The following is a 21,106-nucleotide window of genomic DNA, read 5'->3' on the forward strand; positions in this document are numbered from 1 at the left end:
GTCCACCGAGGCTTTCTAGAACCTTCCTTCCTGTCCCTGATCTGTTAGGGGAGTAGGGCGGCGTGACGGGTCGGGGGCCGGGGCGCCCGGGGCCAGCCTCTCATCCCCTCGCAGCAGAGGGACGCCCCGTCCTCGGGATTAGGGCTTCCGAAGGCCTGTCGGGGACTCGGGAAGCCTCGGGGACTCGCCCCAACCTGAACGCGGCGCTGGGGGTCGCGGTCAACGGCTCTTCACCCACGCCGCGTCTGCCGCTGCCTCCTGATCCGATTCGCGGGGTCCGGACTGTCGCAGGGGAGGCGTCGGCACCGCTTCGACTCATGGGGGTTAGAAGGGTTCCCGCCAGGTGGGCCACGCAGCCCGGCCGCTTTTCCCAGCGGCCCTGCGCCTTCAGGGGCCACTGGGCTGCTAGTCCCCGCTCGGTCCTCGGAAGCCCGCGGTGCGGAGCGGCTTTTCGGGAGGGGCCGACCGGGCGCACGAAGCTCCGGCCGCCCTTAACGCATCGCGCCGAAACCTGGACGCTGCCTCCCGGCGCCTCCGGCTTGGGCATTTCGTTCGGCATTTGTAGGCAGTGGCAGTTCTGCTGGACAACGCAGAAACTCTCGAAATTGCTCTGCATTAACGGGCTCGCTCTCGGACTGAAAAGAAATCATTTTTTATAACGAACCCTGACATTTTGGGTTTGCCAAGCAGGATTTGTTGCTGGGCCATATAAAAAAGGATATGCATGCGCTACCTTCATTAATGGGAGTTGAATTCACTTTCTACGAATTCCACATGGAAAAAAATATATTGATTAGATACACGGGGTGATTATAAAGTTATAACATGGTGGGGGGAGAAAGATGGGATTTAATGTCATGTTCCTTGGAGCTCATTTTACAGTTCTCTTGTTTTTCTATTACTTTCAATTGATTTCTATCCCAAATTGTTCCCGATAAACCAAAGCGCGTTTCCCAGACACACAATACGGTTAAAGTTGTTTTCCATCATTCTTACTACAGGATAAACTAAATTTGTTGAGAAGTGTATTGTTTGGTTCTGGCTTAATGGTTGAAAGAGAAATTTTTTAAATATCCGAATTTTGAAATTTTACTTGCATTGAGTTTTAGGATGCAAATCAAGGTGATTCGTGTTCTAAGTGCCCGATTCATGATGGATTTGATGTACCTGTTAGCTCTTTTAGATGGTGTGACAAATTTTTGAAAGCCATTTTAATGGGAGGTCGTTAGTGGTTACAGCCATTTAGGCATTGTTTGCATAACAATAGTGCCAGTGCGTGGCACATCTCTGGGTTTGGGAACGAGCAGGGAAATACACAGCATAAACGCTTTGTTTTATGAGGGTCGCTAACCTCTCCAGCCCCTCTTTAAAGATCTTAAGATTCAGGATCTCCCGGTGAGACGGGACCCTACTCTCATACTTTGGAAGGTTCGATTTTAGTTTTAGCTTTTCATTGGGATTTTCCTCACAGCCCCGGAAAGGACTTTTAGGTATGCAGTAGGTATTTCGGAATTTAATTTGGAAGCTCTTCCAGTTCTCTTTTTTCTCCAGCTACCCCCGCTCCCTTTTTCTCTTGTTCTCCCCCAGTAGGAAAGACAACTGATTTATAGCTAAATGAAGCCTTTAATGTGGAGTCTTTTAGCTCGGAGGAGACTTTTATCCAGTATCCACTTTCCCACTTATTGCAAAGAAAAACAATCAGAAATGAAATAATGGATCGAAACTTGACTCTTTTAATTTGTGGGGAGGAGGCGCCTTATTTTTGGCTTGACAAACAACCCTCATAAACACTGAGTAATGCTAATCTAAAGGCAAGCTCTTTTCACAAAACCTTGTTAAATCAGGTATCTGTGAAGATTCCCAGCAGCTTACTCCCCACCCCCCAGCTTTTTAGTGAGACTTCTAAATTTTCTGACACAAGCGTCTTTGGTGAGCAGCTTTTTTAATGTGAAGAGCAGAATCTGCTCTTTTGGTAGCTGAGGCTAATGGTTTTTTTACTTAAAAGGAAAAATAAGATCCATGGAAAGGTTTTTAAAAACTCACTTATGATCAGAAGTGAGGGATATTATCTTGGTAATTTCAAGCAGAAGAATGAACAAGGTAGAATGACAGTTCGTCCTTTAGAACAGTAGTACCACATTCATGAGAGGGATTTTTGAAAGAGTAATGGTTAAAGAACTACTATGCTGGAGGGCTTGTTGAAGAACACATAGGAAACAAATCCCATGTTTGTGTCACAAAGCCGTGCAGGATAAACAAGATGGATCCTTCATCATTTTTGTCTTGTTGAACGAATGCATCTTTAAGGGTATCACGATAAGATTTGTAAATGTGATTTGGGGACCAACATAAAGCCACTGCCTACGTGTAAATGTCAGATTATGAGAATTTCAAGTTGCATGCATTTAGAAAACTTTGCATTTATGATCTTGCATTTAAGATCTATGATCTGATGTATTTTTCATTTTTTTTTAAAGGTATATTTATTTTATTTATTTATTTTTTTTTTTATTTTTTAATATATGAAATTTACTGCCAAATTGGTTTCCATACAACACCCAGTGCTCATCCCAAAAGGTGCCCTCCTCAATACCCGTCACCCACCCTGCCCTCCCTCCCACCCCCCATCAACCCTCAGTTTGTTCTCAGTTTTTAACAGTCTCTAATGCTTTGGCTCTCTCCCACTCTAACCTCTTTTTTTTTTTTTTTTTGTATTTTTCATTTTTTATGAAGGGGGAAGTGGGAGAGATTATTAGAAATAAAACTTACATCTTTGTCTGTCAAAGGTCCAGTGAAAATACTCCAGAATTACAGTCCAGTCCCCATAGATACTGAAAGGGCTTAACTTGTGCTCTTGTAGTGATTTTACATTTAGTTCTTAAAATAAGCCTACCTGTCTGAAGTTCCAGTACCCAATTTAGACTAATGATCAGTGGCAATACCATCATTGGTATAGATCTAGTTTTATTTCCTTAATGAAGCAGTCTAGATCCCAGGTTTTAAAAATGATTCCTTATTAAGGAATATGGGTGTTTTTCTTGTTGTTGTTGTTGTTTTAAAGAAAAGACTGCATTAGTCAAGAAAGCGTTAAGTTTACCAACAACAAGTAGCGAGGTGACCACTTGAAGGCCAAGACAGCGTGTACTCTCCTGCTTTGATCCTCAGAAGACTGCTTGCCAGCTATTGCAGGAATCTGATTGGTTTTAGGTGTGTTTCTATGAATTAAAACTTTTCTGAGTTGTTTCTGTTTCATCAGTCTGGTTTTTCAAACTTTGTATGGCTGAATATATTATCAGAGTTCACACGTTGTAAAATTAAGGCTAGCACTTTACCGACTGCCCTTAACTGCAGGGGAGATTTCTTCCAGATTCCCAGAAGGTCTTTGGAATCTTTCTGTCTTTATCCCACCCCTACCTTGTCTGTTGTCTCTGTTGTCTCTTCTGTCTTTACTAGTTTCTTTCTACTGCCACATCCCCATTATACACACGTGCACACACGCAGAGGCATTGTGCTGTCTCTGTATTGAGCATTTTTTCAGTGACAGTTTATGCCTATAATTGACAGTAACATAAAGGGTTGTGTTTTCTTCCAGCATCTGATTCTGTGAGGAGCTAGAACAGAGGGAAGAAAGGAACATTAATGGAGTACTAACCTACTAAACTACTAAACTAGAAGAGAAAAAATAAAAGACAACTGAAAATCAGAGCAAATGTGCATTGGGTAACTTCTACTTATTTATTTGTTTGTTTAAAATCTTATTATTGAACATTTTCTATTTTCTGCTGTCAATTTCAATTCTGTCCAAAGGATGTTTGGGTGACCACTGAGTGTTGTTAGTATTCCTAACAACAGTGTTCCCTGTTAAGCTAATTGGGCATCTCCCTTCCAGGAGCTTAGGATCTTATTAGAAAGATTGATCGCCAAAAATTGTCAGCATGGCAGTAGTTCAGTTGATCATTGTAGTAACAAATAATGATAAAAAATACATAATGCCACTTACATTGGTTATAGGGTCTAATAGTTTACCTAGCACTTTAATGTGTACCATATCTGATCCTTGCAAAACCTTTTGAAGGAGAGCGAATAGGAAGAAGTAGAAATACTTGATAAGAAAGACCTTGGCCTTGACTTTTAAAAAACTGATGGATCTTTCCTGACCATAATACACTTCGCTTTTCCTAACAGTAACATACTTTTTTTTTTTTTGAGAGAGAGAGAGAGAGAGTTTACATCTTTATTTTTTTTGTGTTCTTTCTGTTGCAAACATGGGGAGAATATGTGCTGGTCTACTCTTCTTAGGAAGAAGCTACATCATGTGGCTTTTGATTTCCTGACTTTAAATTAACTACTTTTTATGTTCTACTTTTTTAAAAAATCAGATTCTTGCCTATTTCAGAGATTCTTTTTTTTTTTTTTTTTTTTTTTTAATGAGAGAGAGCACGCAAGCACTCCAGCAGGGCAGGGGCAGAGAGAGACTGGGAGACAGAATCTGAAGCAGGCTCCAGGCTCTGAGCTGAGAGCTCAGACTTGAGGCTCGAACCTATGAACTGTGAGATCGTGACCTGAGCCATTGGATGCTTAACAACTAAGCCACCCAGGTGCCTTGCAGAGATTATTTCTTAAAACATGGTGTGGGTCTAATTGTTCCCAAATCTCTAATCAAGATTGTTTTTATCATAAATTATGAATAACACCTCATGTTTATAGGAACCTCAGATTTGCAAAAGAACTTTATTGCTAAACAACTTTATTGTAGGGCTTGAAATAGATAATTCTCTTGGAGTCCTGCCCTGATGCCTTCTGTACAGGATTCTGCTACCATTTGGAATCATCATTTGCTGAGGCAATTCTGTCGTCTGTTTCTATAAAATGAGGAATAATAGATTTTCTATTTGAGGGTAGAAGATACTCTGAGGAGCCTGTTCTGTGTGTGAGGTCTGATTCCCTTGCAGCAAGGCTTAAGAGAAGCCAGGCATATAAGTTCTCTGTTGCATTACACAAGCACAGTGATCAAATACATCTCAAATATGAGCAGACCAAAAACATCTCAAATACAACATATGCACTTCTGTCTCTAGTCTTTCGCAGTCGGATAATGAAATAGAAATACTGGTGTATATTTTTGTCTGCTTTAATTATCTCAGTGACAGCTTGTGGTAGTCAACAAACTACAGACTATCTGCGTGATGTTGTAAATAAAACTTTATTGGAACACAGACACACCCATTCAGTTATATATTGTCTGGAGCTACTTTTAGACTGCAATGCTAGAGTCTAGCAGTTGCAACAGAGACTATATGGCCTATATTTTAGAAAAAGTTTGTAAGTTCTTGATTTGGAAAAAGAAAGGCTCTGAGTTAAAGTAGGTCTTTATTCAAACCTTGGTCATATATGTACTTACTAGGGGTTGTTGTGAGGGCTAAATGAAAAACTGTGTGAAAGTACATATAATGATAGTTAGCCAAGGGCTAATTCCATTTCATTTTTACATTTGTAGTTACGAATTAATGCAAGCCCACTTTAAGAAAGATCAGAATTGTATGGTCAGTAAGGTTTTACAAGACAGGCCATTGTTTACTATTTTAATTAGCCACGAGAGTTTAATATTCTGGGTAGCTATGGGTCCCTTATATGTTTTCCCTACATTTCCATCAAATGAGATCCCTTGGCAGTTTCTCTACTAAGGTCTTCTCTTTACTAAAAAGTCACTAAATCAAACAATTTCCCAGCCGGTTTTTAAAGAATCAAATTAGATACCTGACACTGTGGCGAAATCTGGCATTAATATGCCTCAGTACACCCAGGTGGCTTGCCCTAATTGTCAGATGGCAGACAACCATTTCTGGCATTTTAAGTAGTTTGGGCAAAGGTGTTGCCAAGTCTTTGGCACATAAATCTGGGAGGTATGGCAGCATTTGAGTACATTCTCAGATAGTATATATACCTTTTAGAAATGGGAAGGTATCTTAGTTCCTATAATTTAAAGCTAAAGAGACTTTTCATTGCTTCTGACTGCCCAGTTTGGCAGCTTCCAGAAAGTAAAATGCAGTGACTATTTTGAAAGCCCTTCTAGAATTTCATTAATTTCTTTATTTGCTGCAACAAATCATTTCAAAACCAGTCATTTCCCCTCAAACACCAAATCTGATGCATATAGAAGTGATTGCCATAATGTCACTTTGGATAATTTTTAATTGCTTTTTCAGATCTATCTTTGAGCTCCATTCCATTTTACCTTTCAGATATATGAGATTATCCAAATTGGGAATTTCTTACCTCTGGCATTTCTCCATTGCTTGTTTGTTGGCCTTTAAGATGAAGCTATCTTTGGGGCACCTGTGTGACCCAGTGGGTTAAGTGTCCATCTTCAGCTCCGGTCATGATCTCATGGTTCGTGGGTTTGAGCCCTGAGTGAGTCTCTGTGCTGACAGCTTAGAGCCTGGAGCCTGCTTCAGACTCTGTGGCCCCCTCTTTCTCTGCCCCCCCCCACTCATGTGGGCACGTGCGCACGCTCTCTCCCTCTCTCTCTCTCAAAATAAACATTAAAAAAAATTAAAGGGGCACCTGGGTGGCTCAGTTGAGTAGGGGTCTGACTTCAGCTCAGGTCATGATCTCATAGTTTGTGAATTCTGGCCCCACGTCAGGCTCTGTGCTGACAGCTCAGAACCTGGAGCCTGCTTCAGATTCTGTGTCTCCCTCTCTCTCTGCCCCTCCCCCACTTGCACTCTGTCTCTGTCTCTCTCTCAAAAATTAACATTAAAAAAAATAAAAAAGATGAAGCCAGGTTTACATTGTTTCCCTTCAAAATCTTAACTCTCAGTGAGTTTATTTACAGCACAGCTCTGTTGTGTCACATGATTTGGAAATACTTCCAGCCTTTGAAAATTCCAGTTGGAATAATAATTGGGTGCTTCACCACCTAGACTTTTGCTAGGCTCTCAACAAAATTTCCCTGGGGCTAAACACGGGGGGTTATTGACCTCTGTAGAATGTGGTTAAAAATTAGAATGTCTGTGAGTGAACATTTTAATTTTTATTGTAGAAAGAACCTTTCTTTTCACTTCAGCTCAGCCCTGGTACCTCCAGAAGCAGTTATCTGCTTTGTTTCCTTTCCTCGTCACAATCTGACCTTTGGAGAGCCAGAGTCACAGTTGCTTTACTCCTAGATCTCTGGAAAGATGAAACCTCTTGTCCAGTTAAAAACTAGACATACCTGTCTCTTATTTACAAAGAATTTAGGATATCATGAGTACCCAAACACTTTCCAATCTTCATTGATTATAAAATATAAGGAGGAAATTTCCAAATAATTAAAGATTATATTTTTATACATTTTCTTGTACATACTTTTCATTCCTCTAGCCTATGTCTTCTGATTTCAAGTCCACTGACTCTTAGGGATTGTTTTTTTGCCCCAGGTCATTTTTAGGGACTTCTTAAACTTAGTCAAACAAAAAGTGGTATAAGTGGGTGGCTCTTCCCACATGTATGATGGAACCTACCTCTGGGTAAGTGGATCTTGCAAAATATTGTGGTTTTAAGTAAACCTAGTAACAGGCAAATGTAACCTGGTTCCCTCTTTCCCCAGTGCCCACAAACAATACACACACCAGATCTCTGCGCTGATGTGTGTGTATTGATGGAGTGTTGAGGGTGGGAAGGGAAAGGGGAAATAAGAACTTGCCTGATAAGATAAAATTAGGGAATATCTATAGAAATCTACAGAGGATAACTTAAAGTCTTACTTCCCTAGGTGTAGAAATTTACTTTTACACTGAATCCTTTTTTGGGAGATCAGGAATCAGTATGACTGGTTAAATTCCCTAGCAAAACCTGAAACTAGTGACTTGCAATGCTCATCTATATTTTACAGTCTGATCCCCAACATACCAATGTAACTTGATTTTCACAGGGAAGGGTATCTAGCTCTATTATTTCGAGGTCATTTTTAACTACAGCCAGAGCTACCCTTTTGCTTGTCTGAATTTATTAATTTGTTCATTCATTTGACATTTATTTAGGACTGCTTGTGTACAAAGCATTGTTAGTCACTGTCTGGCGTGAAACACCACATAGATTGTGGGGCCTGCCCTGAAGAGGCTGGAGAGGATTCCCACTTGGGTATGGGGTGAGAACATACACACATGGTGCATAATAGAAGGTGCAAATGCTTGAGATGAATGTCCTGAAGGCACCATGAGTATTCAGAAGGTAAAGAGATATTTCAGGTTCTGCAGACCAATAGCGCTGTTTCGTAGGACATACTTGACAGACAATGAAATGTTTCAGCCTGTAGAAGATTACAGACAATAATATCACAAACATGTATAACTATACCCAGATTTGTTAGCTCTTAACATTTGGCAGTATTTGCTAATGTTCTTTTTTAAAGAAATACTGCATTGAAACTCCACCTGTGGCTTTCCTCCATTCCCTTCTTTACTTCCCCGTTCCTTCCTCAGAGGCATGTATCTTCCTCATAGGTGTTCATAGGTGTTCGTATCTATGCACCTGCATGTACTCATAAACAATATGTACTGTTGTTTTGCATGCTAAATTTTTTTACACAAAGGGTACTGTGCTGCAGTTTGCTTTGTTTTCATAGCATGCTATTTTCAAGATTCCTCCGTGTTACTGGATGTACTTGCAATGCTTACATTGTCATTCGTTCATTGTCAGAGTATTCCATTCCTTGAATATATTACAATTTTTCATTCATTCTACTAATTGACATTTAAGATACTTCCAGCATTTTGCTATTACAGTGATGTTGCACTAAATGTTCCTAAGCATATCTCCTTACTTGCCTGGGTGAGAGACTTTTCTAGGACGTATGCTTAGAAGTGATATTATTGCTGGCTTAAGGGGTATGTGGATCTGCATCTTAATTAGGGATTGCCAAATTTCTGTCCAACACAGTTACACTGGTTGCCACTACCCCCAGCAGGTATCAAAGTACCTGCTACTCTCTATCGTCACCTCACTTCCATTCAGAAATACGGAGTTCTCATACTTCTGAAATTTTGCCAGTCTGTGTGAAATGGTATCTCATTGCTATTTGAATTTGCATTGCATTGATTTCTTGTGAGGTTGAGTATCTTTTCATATGTGTATTGGCCATTTGGCTGTCCTCCTTTGTGAGTTGGCTAGTATGTCATTTGCTCATTTCTGTTTGCATATGTATGTTTTTTTAATGATTTGTAGCCTTTTTTTTATGTACTTGGGATTATAATTCTTTGACAGTTATATACAGTGTGAAAAATTTCTGCCCCCTTGTGCTTTTTCTTCTTCTTTTTTAGTGTAATTGTCATGTAGTTTTAAATGCAAATAGGAATATTTCTTTTTTTTTTTTTAGTTTATTTCTTTAACTTGAGAGAGAGAGAGCGCACACCTACACACACACACACACACACACACACACACACAGGGGAGGGGCAGAGAGAGAGAGAGAGAGAGAGAGAGAGAATCCCAAGCAGGCTCTGCACTGTTAGTGCAGCCCCAACAGGAGGCTCGAACTCATGAACTGTGAGATCATGACCTGAGCCGAAGTCGGACACGTAACCGACTGAGGCACCCAGGAACCCTGAGGAATATTTGTATCTTTTCTTTATGGTTAGTGCTTTTGGTGTCTTTTTAAAGAAATCCGTTCTTATTCCAAGTTTTTCAAGGTATTCTTTTACATAGTCTTTTGAAGTTTACTTTTATTATTAAAAAATTTACCTTTCTCATTTGTGCCTTAATCTACCTGTAATTAATCCCATTTGTATTTGTTTATGTATAAGGACACAGGTAAATCTTAAGGACAAATGATGTAACATACAAGAAAAGCAAATGATATTAATGTGTAAAGAATTTTTCAGAATTATATTCTGTGCAATTCTGGAATAATATTAGGAGGTTCAGAATGTGTGGTTTTTCTCTAAGCCTGATCTTCTCTGTAATGGGAAAATATCAGAAATTAGTCCTACTTTGGTGGATGATTTTAGTACTTGTTGGTTTCCCTAAACTAACAACAGTAGGGCATTCTGTAAATCTACCTTTAAGGAGTCATTGTATAAAATGAGATATGATCATTGTAAGTTTTCCGTGTCAAGAGTTACTTCCCTACCTTTCTTATACTCCCTAGAACAGAAGAAGTGCTCAAATGTTGGTTATTGTTCTCCTCCCCTCACACACACACTTACACACACACCACTCATTTTTTGAAGGGGCATTACCAGGTTCACTGTGTGCTATTTATTTATAGGACTGGAGAAAACTGGAGGGATGACAGCTAACATAATGTGAAAAAGAATTTCTGATGGACCTTTCCCTCGAATGACTAATTCCATACTGTGCTTCATTGTGTTAGCTTAGAGAATTTCAGTCATTCCTTAGCACCAGGCTTGAAAATAACATCGCTTTATATTTCGTTAATGTTTTAACTCATTGTGTTTTAAACTCAAAGCTGGTGTTACACATTCACTTTTGTGTTTGGATTTCTAAGTTATTGATCTCTAACTCTAAAGAAGCTACCTGAGGAGGAATGAAATTCTCCAATCTTAAAACTGGAGCTAGCCCTCTTGTGCCTATTGCTTACATAGTACCTGACATTGTCGGTCCCACACTTATTTTGAGGGGATGAGCCTACATTCTCTGAATTTCCATATTACTTGTTTACACTACTTCTGAATGGTACAGTTTTAGCCTTGTATGCTTATATTTTTTGGTGTAACTCCCTGTTCCTACACTGTACTAGATTATAAACTCTTATTCATCTTAGTATTTCTGAAGCATCTAGCTCAGTGCCTTATAGTGAAATGCTTAGGAAATGTTTGTTGAATGAATACTTGTTAGATTTTATTATCATTACTGGCTACTGATAGTTCCTTTTATTATTAATACTATAATTTCCAGAGTGCTTTTCCCATATGATTACATTTAATAATTGCAACAACCTATGATACCGATACTATATTAATATTCCCACTATGTAACTGAGAAAGTCAAGCATATTAAAGTTAAATTTTTCAGGCTCAAGAGTTAGTAGGTTTCAATTCCAAGACTTGGTTCTCTTCCTTCTCTGCTCATAACAGTAACAAGCTTAAGAACCACGACGACAAAGACAGTAAAATTTGAACTCAGCCTAATGCTCTGCTGAGTGTTGTATAGGATAATCCCAAGTCCAGTTCTATGACTGTGGATCCCCAACTTAGTCACAGTAGGTATGGGAGCTACCATTAGCAACAATTTCAACTTGACATAAAAGTGAAAGTGTTCATTAAAAAAAAAGAAAAACAGAGAATTGATATAATCAATACTTAGGTGTGATTCTTCAGGCTGTGGTAAAGAACTGTGTTTTTGGATTCCCACTGGTTGGGCAGTTATGTACTGCCCTTAATAACATCTGCTTGTTTGTATTTTTTTTTTTTTTTCAGTTCAAAAAGTGCTTTTCCTTGTTATGGTTCTTCAGATTTACTTGGCAGTGAGTACGGATGAGACTGTTGAAAACGAATATATTTCATATTCTTTCTAATGCTTCCTCTTTATTTTATTTTTTTAATGTTTATTTTTTGAGAGAGAGCGGTATGCAAGTGGGGGAGGGGCAGACAGAGACAGAGATACAGAATTTGAAGCCAGGCTCCAGGCTCTGAGCTGTCAGCACAGAGCCCGACGTGGGGTTCAAACGCATGAACCGTGAGATCATGACCTGAGCCGAAGTTGGATGCTTATCCGACTAAGCCACTCAGGCGCTCCAAATGCTTTCTGTCTTTCCATGGGCCATCATTTTGTGTAACTTGACTATAACCTATGTGGTAGAGACACTTGCCAGAACGACTTAGGTGGATGTGTTCCACCTTGCCTTTTATGGGCAGTCATTTCCACTTAAAGCTTCCAACTGGAATCCTACTCCGATTAGATTTGTCAATTGTATGTAGCCTCAGCGGGGATGCAGAATAGAGAAATAGACAGTAGACCCCAGAAATTCATGCAGTGTTTATACTGTAACAGAACTTAAGTGCCCAGAGGGTGGTGGTTGGAATGCACGATTAATGTTTTATCGTAAATGGCTCAAAAATCCCATCTAAAGAATCTCCTGACAAGTTGTCTCCTTTAAGCCAAACCCAGTAGTCTTCCGATTTCTCTGTCTTCACTTTTAGAGAGAACGCATTTCCCTTTCTCCTCTACTTCTCAGAGTTATCCCTTCTCACCTTTTCCATCTTTTTCTCTTTTCTTCTGCTTCTCTTCTGCCTCCCTAAGTATTTCTGTCAGGCAGGCCTTTGATGACCCTCATTCCTTGGTCAGATTCATTTACCTGTTTTCGTAACATGTCTAGTTATGCCTGGGAACCTTTGTAGTCAGCTCTTCCAGCTGTTGGCCCGGATGGTCCTCGGGGACACCAGAAGCAATGAACCTGGAATAACCACATTTGACTTCTGTGAGCCCTCCTGAGAATTTAGTAATTACTTAATGGATTGAATTGGTGACACACACTATTCCAGATAACAGCCTGGGTTGCATTAAATTAACCTTCACAAATGGGTATTTATTGGTGTACTCTTAAAAGACTACATGTGTTGGCCGTAATTGCTCTTCCGTGTTCCTCCGTGCCGATAGGTATTTGTACTGAGTGAAAAATTTCTCAGATTAGAGCCTGGGTGGTAGTTGGAGCCATTTAGTGATGTGTGTCCTTGTGTTCAGCACATTGAGCATAAATCCTGTCTTGTAAACAGCAGGGAGACTAATGAGGTTTGCCCACATTCTGGTATCGTTACCAGGAATTCCAACAGAGAAAAAGAGAAGGCTTGGAAAAGAAGTACACTAAACAGTGATTTTTGGAACTCTTGATGATCTGACTTAAGGACAGAGATTACTGCTCAACACTTAGTGTAGACGTGTACGTACAAACACGGGTACATAAACTACATTTAGCTAGAAAATAAACCAAACATTCTGCTTTGAATGAACACTTGCAGAGTCACCAACTTCGTTCTCCAGAGAGCTAATGAGGGGCTTATTTATGAGTGTCTCTAATTGTGAGTGGTGTAAAGGGGGCGGCTATTGAGATAATGCAGCTGTTAAAGTGATAGCGCACTGCTTTCTCAGCGTTCTTCATCACTTCAGCCAACTAAAGTTTTATACTAATTTTAGTCTTACTGTTCTTGGAATGACTGTGTAGTTATTTTTACAATAACAAATAGCTTCTGAACTTGTTGCAAGAAGTCTTTCAAATGTGGTTTTTTAAGGCTTGTTTCAGATCTTCATTTTTATTATTACTGTTAAATAACTTGTGTGTTTGACAATGCCAACGTAAGGGATCCAGTTTTTGCTTGATGTGTAGACTAGTTTCCTTCCTGGATTTGAATCTTCATAAAAGCCGGTTATCATGGTGGTCTTGACACAAAGTGTGGTCCACATATTTTTGTGTTTGAGTGAATTAATAAGTGAATGAGCACTAGAAAATAAAATTGTGATTTCATTTGCATGGTGACTAATAGACAAAATACCACAGCTAGAAAGTGAATTCCAGGTAAAGTGTTTTGAAATGAATAACTTTCTAGTGAGAGCAACATACATATATATACACGCACGCGCGCACACACACACACACACACACACACACACACACACTCTTTAGGTTGAAAAACTTCCCTCCTTCAGTCCCACTCACCTACCCCTTTCTTTGAAACAGATCTTTAGGGTGCATTGTGGAGTAATGAACAAGGAAGCAGAATGAGCCCAATTCTGCCATTAATGTATGCTTTTTAACAGTTCCTTGTATACGTAGGCACACAATAAAGATTCATGGAATTAACAAATAACGTTACTGGATAGCTTATTGAGTACTCTCTTCTATATTAGGCTCTGGGAATAGGAAAATGCTTTGTGATACTGGGTTAGTTACTTAAATTCCTTGGACATCCAAGGAATGTTTTATTACTTATAAAATCATAGGGTAGAATGAGATGTGTATTATTAATCCACCTACTTATGAAAAGAACTGGAGGAAAAGAGCTATATGAGTTCCTTACCCCACCCTGACCCTTCAGAATTCTTTCATTTCCTGGGCCCGAACCTGGGATTATGAGGATCAGAAGGAAAATCTGAATTTGTTTGTCCGTCTATTTGCAAACCCCTGTTCTTGGACCCCAAATTTTCACTCGAAGCAATGTTTAAAATATTTTCCCAACGATTTCCTTATAATTACCAGAAAGCAGTCCACAGAAATCTGTTCATGATTCTTCATATATGAATGATTTCTCAGTGTCATAAAGAGCCACCGGAAATTAAAAAAAACATTGTGTTCGTTAAAGACTTAGAGTACTAGAAATCAGACCAGTGACTCCCAAGAGAATTCCTTCTTCAAATCTTAGAGAAGATTGATTTTAATACTGGGTAATAGTGGTAGAAAGAAAAGGTTTGTTGGCATTTCCTCCCAGCCATCTCAGCAGCTCTTCTGTCAGGCTGAGCTCTTGAAAACCACGGTGGGTCGAGTAAAGTCTGTGGCGAGGGAGCTTGTCAGAAGCCTATGGCTTTTCACTTGAGTCTAATAGAGACTTAGCACTTTGCAGGTCAGTGCCACTGCTATTTGTCTCTGACCTAAGAGATCTGGAGTTCTTCACATCAAAACCACATCTTGCTGAGCAGAGATCAAACGTAGGAAGGTAAGGATTCTGCCAGTGATTTATCATGCCAGGGAGAGCGATCAGGCCATATGGGGCCACTGCAAATGAAGTTGACATTCTGGCAGTTTCTCATACAAGGTCCCACATGTAGTTATGGCTAGTTTTTCTTGGAGAGGAATTCTGGGTCAAGTAGCGGCTTTTGGTGGCATTTCTTAGCAATTTCAAGTGTTAGCAAGACTTACCTCCAACGTGAGCTTATTTCAAAATTAAGTCCTAGCAAGATTTTTCTAATATCTTGTTTAAGTGGCAAATAGGGATTTCTTGATTAGATATTTGAAGGTTAATTTGAGCTTTTCATTTGACATCTCCTTTCCTTTTTTCCTTTGTCAAGAAGGTGCCTATTTTAAAAAGAAAGACAAAAAGGAAAGAAAAATTAAGGCGATTTGAGGTCTGCAAAAAAAAATCTGTCTTCCTAAATATTAGATGTGGCTTTAGGGTAATGAAATTGACTCTATAAGCTATGCACAGTTAGGTTTATTAGTTCATTATCACATTTTATTAACTCGGGTTTTAGGAATTAATTACTGTAAATATTACAATTAAATTCCTGGGGTAGAGGAAGGTGTCACACAGATCTTTTCGCATATTTGTAAGGGTGGAGAGCAATAAGGAAGAATTTAATCATGTACAACATAGATATAATTATATTTGAGAGTATTTGCTAAGATTTGAGTCAAGGGCAATAATTATAATTCTAATTGAAAGAAAAAATTCAGTAATTGCTCTCTTCTTTTAACTGCATCAACAGATACACGAAAATGATTGTGCTATATAAAATTCAGCTTGCTTTTTGTTTACTGTCACAAGCAAATGTTTAGTGTGGAGAAATCACTCATTTATTGTTTCAAAGGCCTCTTCAACTTTAGGATGGGCGCTGGGGTGTTTCAGCCTCTCTCTGCATAGGATGTTTGCTTTGTAACATAAATGAAAGATGACATTGGCATTTAAATGTAGTAGTTCATGACATTAAGTTCTAATTCAGCTAAAGATACCAGTTGTCCCTTTTGTGGTTCACTTTTTCACAATGAGAAAATTACCATAAATGAATGGCCTTTGGTGGTTAGAACTTAGTCCCATCCTGTAGTCACAATTCACTTGATTTCCCAAGGTATCCGTTTATTTGTTCATATACTGGGGAGTATTATTCTGACTGATGAAGTTGAGCTCTGCAAGAAGCGAGTTTAAGTATAATAATAAAGTAATGAAATGGAGTTTCTCCTAGTTTCCACTTGGCATTTGTGGAGCTTGTACAATTTCCATGAAAACCTCGTAGGGTTGCCAGATAAAATATACAGCGTCTAGTTAAATTTGAATTTTAGGTAAATAACAAATACTTTTTAAATATAAGAATGCACCATGATTTCCCTGTGATTTGGGGACATACTTATACTGAAATTTAATTGGTTTTTCTGGAATTGATATTTTACTGGGCATCCTGTATTTCATTTGCTAAAACTGTCAACCCTAAACTGTTATTATACATATGGTTTGTGATTTTTACTGGCGACCAGCAATGAGCATCATGTTAATGTAAAATTAATTGGCATTAAAAATCAAAGACTCAAGGAATCTTTAAAAATTGTTGCACTAATGAAGAGTGTAGTAGAAAACCTTTTTTAAAAACCGTAACGATACTAGTGAATAAATAGGGCAGCTAGGCTCATTGTAAAGACAGCTTAATCTCCTAAATGAATTGCTCCAACCTTTTAATTCAAAATCATACAAACAAAAACATTGAGATAAGCTGGGTGCTTTTTCAAATGGGGACCCCTGTGGCTTTGAAAATAAACACTTCAGCCTCCTTCCCCCCCAACACCTACACTCATAGTCACTAGTCTTTCTGATGTCTGCCATTTGCAAATGAACAGGCTGATTTCTGAGAAAGACAGAAGACTAATTAAACCTAGAGAAGATAGGCAAAGGAACATTTGTTTCCAAGCACAAGACAAAAGAAATCATGTTACATTCCTGCTTTCTCAAGACTGACAGGACAGCATGAAAGCCCTTTGCTGAGTTTCCTCTTCTGAAAGAACATTCCCACACCACCGCTCAGACCCTCTCCTGCCCAGGAAACCCTGGGATGTGTGAACCAGTCTGCACTGACCTGTCTTTATGGTAGTCAGGAGAGTAGCAATCAGAAATTACGGGAGACCAGTTAATATGTCGGATGGCCTTCACCATCGTTACCTTCTTCCACCTATCCTTTCGCCCTGTTTGTCTCTGATGGTTTCTCGAAGAGGTCTTAGTTACTAGCAATGGAGAGAAGAGTAAACGAATGAGTAAACACAGAACAATCAGTGACTAGCTTTTTAAGAGCACTAATAAATTGTCTTGAATTGGTTGTTTACATTCAGAATCTGAATCAGTTAGAAGTTCTGAGTACACACTATTCCAGACTTTTCAGTAATCTAGTTAATTCTTACATCCACTGGATGAGGAGGTTTTATTTTATTTTATTTTATTTTATTTTATTTTATTTTAATTTTTTGAGTAGGCTCCATGCCTAATGTGGAATTTGAACTCACAACCCAGAGATCAAGAATAGCATGCTCTACCCACTGAACCAGCCAGGTATCCCAAGGTGGTTTTATTATCTTATTTTACAGATGAGAAAATTGAGCCACAGAAAATTTAAATGCCATACCCAAGTCATGCCATCTAGGAATCTTTATACACATGGGAATTATACCCATTATGAAATGGCAGGAGAGAAATGAGGAGGCAGAACGTGATTTTAGGATACCTTTGCCCATTTTTGTGATTAAAGAAGACTAAAAAGGACCTTCATGAGATTCAACCTGGGTGCTAGTCAAACCAGTCATATGATAACAGTTTGTTATCTACCACAATTTAGTCTGTGGTAGAAATATCCTGCCCTTGGAATATGACCCTTGGAATCCTGAGTTAAATGGAACCCTGTGTCTTCCCTAATCTGTATCACAGGTAACCCCAGAGCCCTTTAATCTGAATGATCCAATCAGCCTCCTTTGGAGAAAGAGGCCAGCCTCCTTCCCCACCTCTTCCCTCACGTTCCAGTTCATTCAGATCTAGCCTTGTTCCTGGAAGGCTGCCCCAAACTGAACTGTCCTCTGGGGAACATGACTAATGAATGACCTTTTGTCTCTGGGCTCTCATCAGTGTCCTTTCACTTTCAGAGACAGACCTTGAGATTAGATGGATATTTGAAAAGCTGGGTGGATCTTTGCTACCTCACTGCTCATGTTGTAATTTATTTGTTTCCAGGATTAACACAATTCATGTAATTATTGCACATTAGTGTAATGTGTTGGGCATACAACCTTCATTTTAAAATACTCTGGCACAGTCGCTTTAGATTAATATTTTAAAGCTGTTTTAAAATGTTGCCTCTCATTTCTTTTGACCTTGTGCTGTCTGCATACTTTGAAAGTCAAGATTGCAGTTTTTCCTAGTGAAGACTTTTCCTTTTTCCTGCCTTTCAGCCTGGGACTCAGGGTAAGTGGGGTTCAGAGAATACAAATTGGGTCAGTTATTAAAAAACAGTTAATTACTTTAAAATTAGAACTGGTAAATTAGTCCTTGTCAAAGCTTTATGAAACCATGCTTTTGCCTGTAAGAGATTACACCTATTGAACCAAGGCCATGTCTCTATAATATCAAAACACTGACTTTAAAGTGCAAAATGCAATCAATCATCTAGGTGTTTTCCTATACAATGCCATTTGGGTGTTTTTTCACTTTTTAGCCAGATGTTTTGGCGTGAAGCAGAGCAAAAAGTGGAAGTCAACAGAACCACTTTTGCTCTACCTACCTAAATGTTTCAACAGGAAGGTTCTGAATATTTGCTTCATTATTTTACTTTATATAGGTAGCCTCTTAATTAGAAGTAAAAGAAGATGGGGATGTTTTTCATTGAAGTTAAAAATAACCTTTTTACCTTTGATTATAATGTTCAAAAGCCTACTAGCTTTGTAGAGTAGCATACTGAAGTGGTCATCAGTACAGTTTTTCATTACAATAGAAATTTAATTTTGTACAGTTAAATGATCATGCTGTGTGTTCTGTCGTCCACAAATCGCTTTAAAGTACAGTATATCCGTAGAAACAATGGAATAGTCATGTAAAAGGAGATAACCAACATATGACAAGTCCTTAAACTACTTCCTTATGCTGCTCAATTAAAAGTAATTGAACTTTTTTCTATAGATACATCATTCTGGTTATTGATTTGTTATCTGGTATTCTCCTTTGATGAACCAAAAGCAGTTTAGTGGCAAGCCGAGTAAAATTCAACTCTCCAAGGCACCATCTACTGCAGGGTTTAAATACAAATCATTTGAAGCATTTACTATTAAAAAAACAAAACATTTTATTACTGAAATAAAACATGACAGCTTTATGTCAAAGATTCATCGAGGATAGGAAATTATTTACACCTAACTCCTATTAAAGCCTGCTGCTTCAGAATTCCTCAGGGGGTCAGATTCCCCAATTAGAAAATTCATGGCAGCATCTCTGTATTGTCACAGCCACTTTGCTGTGGGCTGCAAAGTGTGGCAAGCCTGATTTGTCTTCTGTTACCTTCCTGGTGCAAAAGTGGCCAAGTGATGTGGCTTGGCTTGTGTGGTTAAGTTCCCTGTTTTGGGTCTTTCTCCACGTAACTACTGAGATTTAGAAAACCACGTAAAGCCACTGTTAGATGGGTCGGATCCCTGTGGACAGCCAATCTGAAGTCCGTCTTCACTTCTGTCCCAGGAGTATGATCTATTATGTCTTTTGAACACTGACTGCATGTTAAGTGCTCTATTAGAGTACGGAGAAAACCAAATGAAGCCAAGAGAGCTCTTTTCAAGGATCTTCGAGAGGGAAGAAAGTTCATCCTAGCCAGTTAAGCCTCAGGCACAGTTACATTTTATCTCACTTAATTGTACAACAACCCTGCAAGGTGGACGAGCCTTATTTCTGTTCCTACAGAGAAGGAAACAAAGCTCAAAGAGTTTGAGAGTCTATTTAAAGATGGCTCAGGATTGCATAAGTGGTAAAAGGCAGAGTGGTATTTACATGGAGATCTTTTGGCTCTTAGCACCTCCACTCTGGTTGTTCTATAAGGAAAATAAAGGAATATGTGCAAGATTAACCACCTCAGTCCTCAGTGAATTTCCTCATATCTCTATTTCATTTTGCATATAGACACAACCTTCATGACATTTAATCATTATGATTGAATATGTTAAGCAACTTCAGTCTCTATACCTGTCTTGAGGAGAGAACAGACTTGCATGTTGCTATCCTGATGGTCTTATTTGGAAAACAACAACAACAACAACAACAACAAACAAACAACAGAAAGTATAAACCAGCCCAGTCACATTGAATTGGCTTTCAGAAAGCCTGTCGTTATGGTCCTTACTGTCTTAATCCAGAGACACAACCATATACTCCACTCATATTTCAGACCTCCCTTTTTGGACACTGAGATACCTGTTCCTTTCAGATTTGGGAAAGAACACTTTTTTTTTTTTAAGGTTTATTTCTTTTGAGAGAGCGTGCATGCGCTGGGGACGGGCAGAGAGAGAGGGGTGGGAGAGAGAATCTCAAGCAGGCTCAGTACTGTCAGTGCAGAACCAGATGCAGGGTTTGAACTCACAAACCATGAGATCATGACCTGAGCAGAAATCAAGAGTCAGAAGCTTAACCGAGCCACCCAGTGCCCTGGAAAAGGACACTAATGTTTGGCAGAAGACTTTGTTGTAGTATTGTACTTGTTAGAGTTCTTAAACACATTCCTTCAGGAAGGGGATAAAATTTCTGAGGTGGGGAAATAAATGACATTTCTTGCCCAGAATCTAGGATGTTATGAAATATTTACAGGAGGGAATTACACTTAGAGGTTCTTTTTCCCCAAATGCTTGTGTGTAGTGTCCCTAACAAAGTGCCATCATGAATTTTTACTTTAATTCCCTTAGCTAGGAGAAGTGACTGTGAATCAAACAGCTGTGACCATTTTATAAAGATTTTGGCATTTGATGCCCTTTTCTTATTCAGCCATGGATACCTAGATTCCATGGAGAAAGGAAAGTATGAAAAAGGAATCACTTTGATGCAGTGAAATTGTAACCAGCTCCTAAATCAGTCAAGGCTGGCCATTCCCTTTCTTTTCTTATCCAAGACCTACTGGCCTGTGGGAAGTCATTAGGATGATTTTGAAGTATCCTTCCTGCACCCTCAAATATAGCCCTGTTGTTGTAAGAGCACAAAGCTGTTCTTTAATAAGCCCAAGAAATAATTTATTATCTGAAGATCACAATAGTCAGGTTGCTGTCTGTTCTCTGCCAGAAGTTCCTGCTTCTGCACCTCAGGAGGCTGCAGAAAATATCCCAGGACCTCATCTCTAAGCAGAATCACATTAGGAATGTAAATCACCACTGTTTCCCTAACACATTTTGCTTTCAAGAAAGGAA

At 39.1% G+C, this 21,106-nt stretch overlaps 1 protein-coding gene across 8 annotated transcripts in view; it reads left to right on the forward strand.

Annotated features, from left to right (window-relative positions):
• ALDH1A2 (aldehyde dehydrogenase 1 family member A2) overlaps positions 1–21,106 on the forward strand; it is a 128,318-nt gene that overhangs the window by 28,412 nt on the left and 78,800 nt on the right. Inside the window, exons 1-2 of one of the 8 annotated variants that reach the window (XM_060618397.3) lie at positions 1,349–1,490; positions 3,593–3,720. The exons of 6 other annotated variants lie outside the window; for them this stretch is intronic. The gene's annotated coding sequence lies outside the window, so the exon portion shown is untranslated. Of the gene's footprint in view, positions 1–1,348; positions 1,491–3,592; positions 3,721–21,106 lie in introns of those variants that run through there. One more of the 8 variants, XM_060618396.3, reaches the window with a different exon arrangement.

Source organism: Panthera onca, chromosome B3 (genome assembly GCF_046562875.1).
Source record: "Panthera onca isolate mPanOnc1 chromosome B3, mPanOnc1 haplotype 2, whole genome shotgun sequence".
Classification (NCBI taxonomy): domain Eukaryota; kingdom Metazoa; phylum Chordata; class Mammalia; order Carnivora; family Felidae; genus Panthera; species Panthera onca.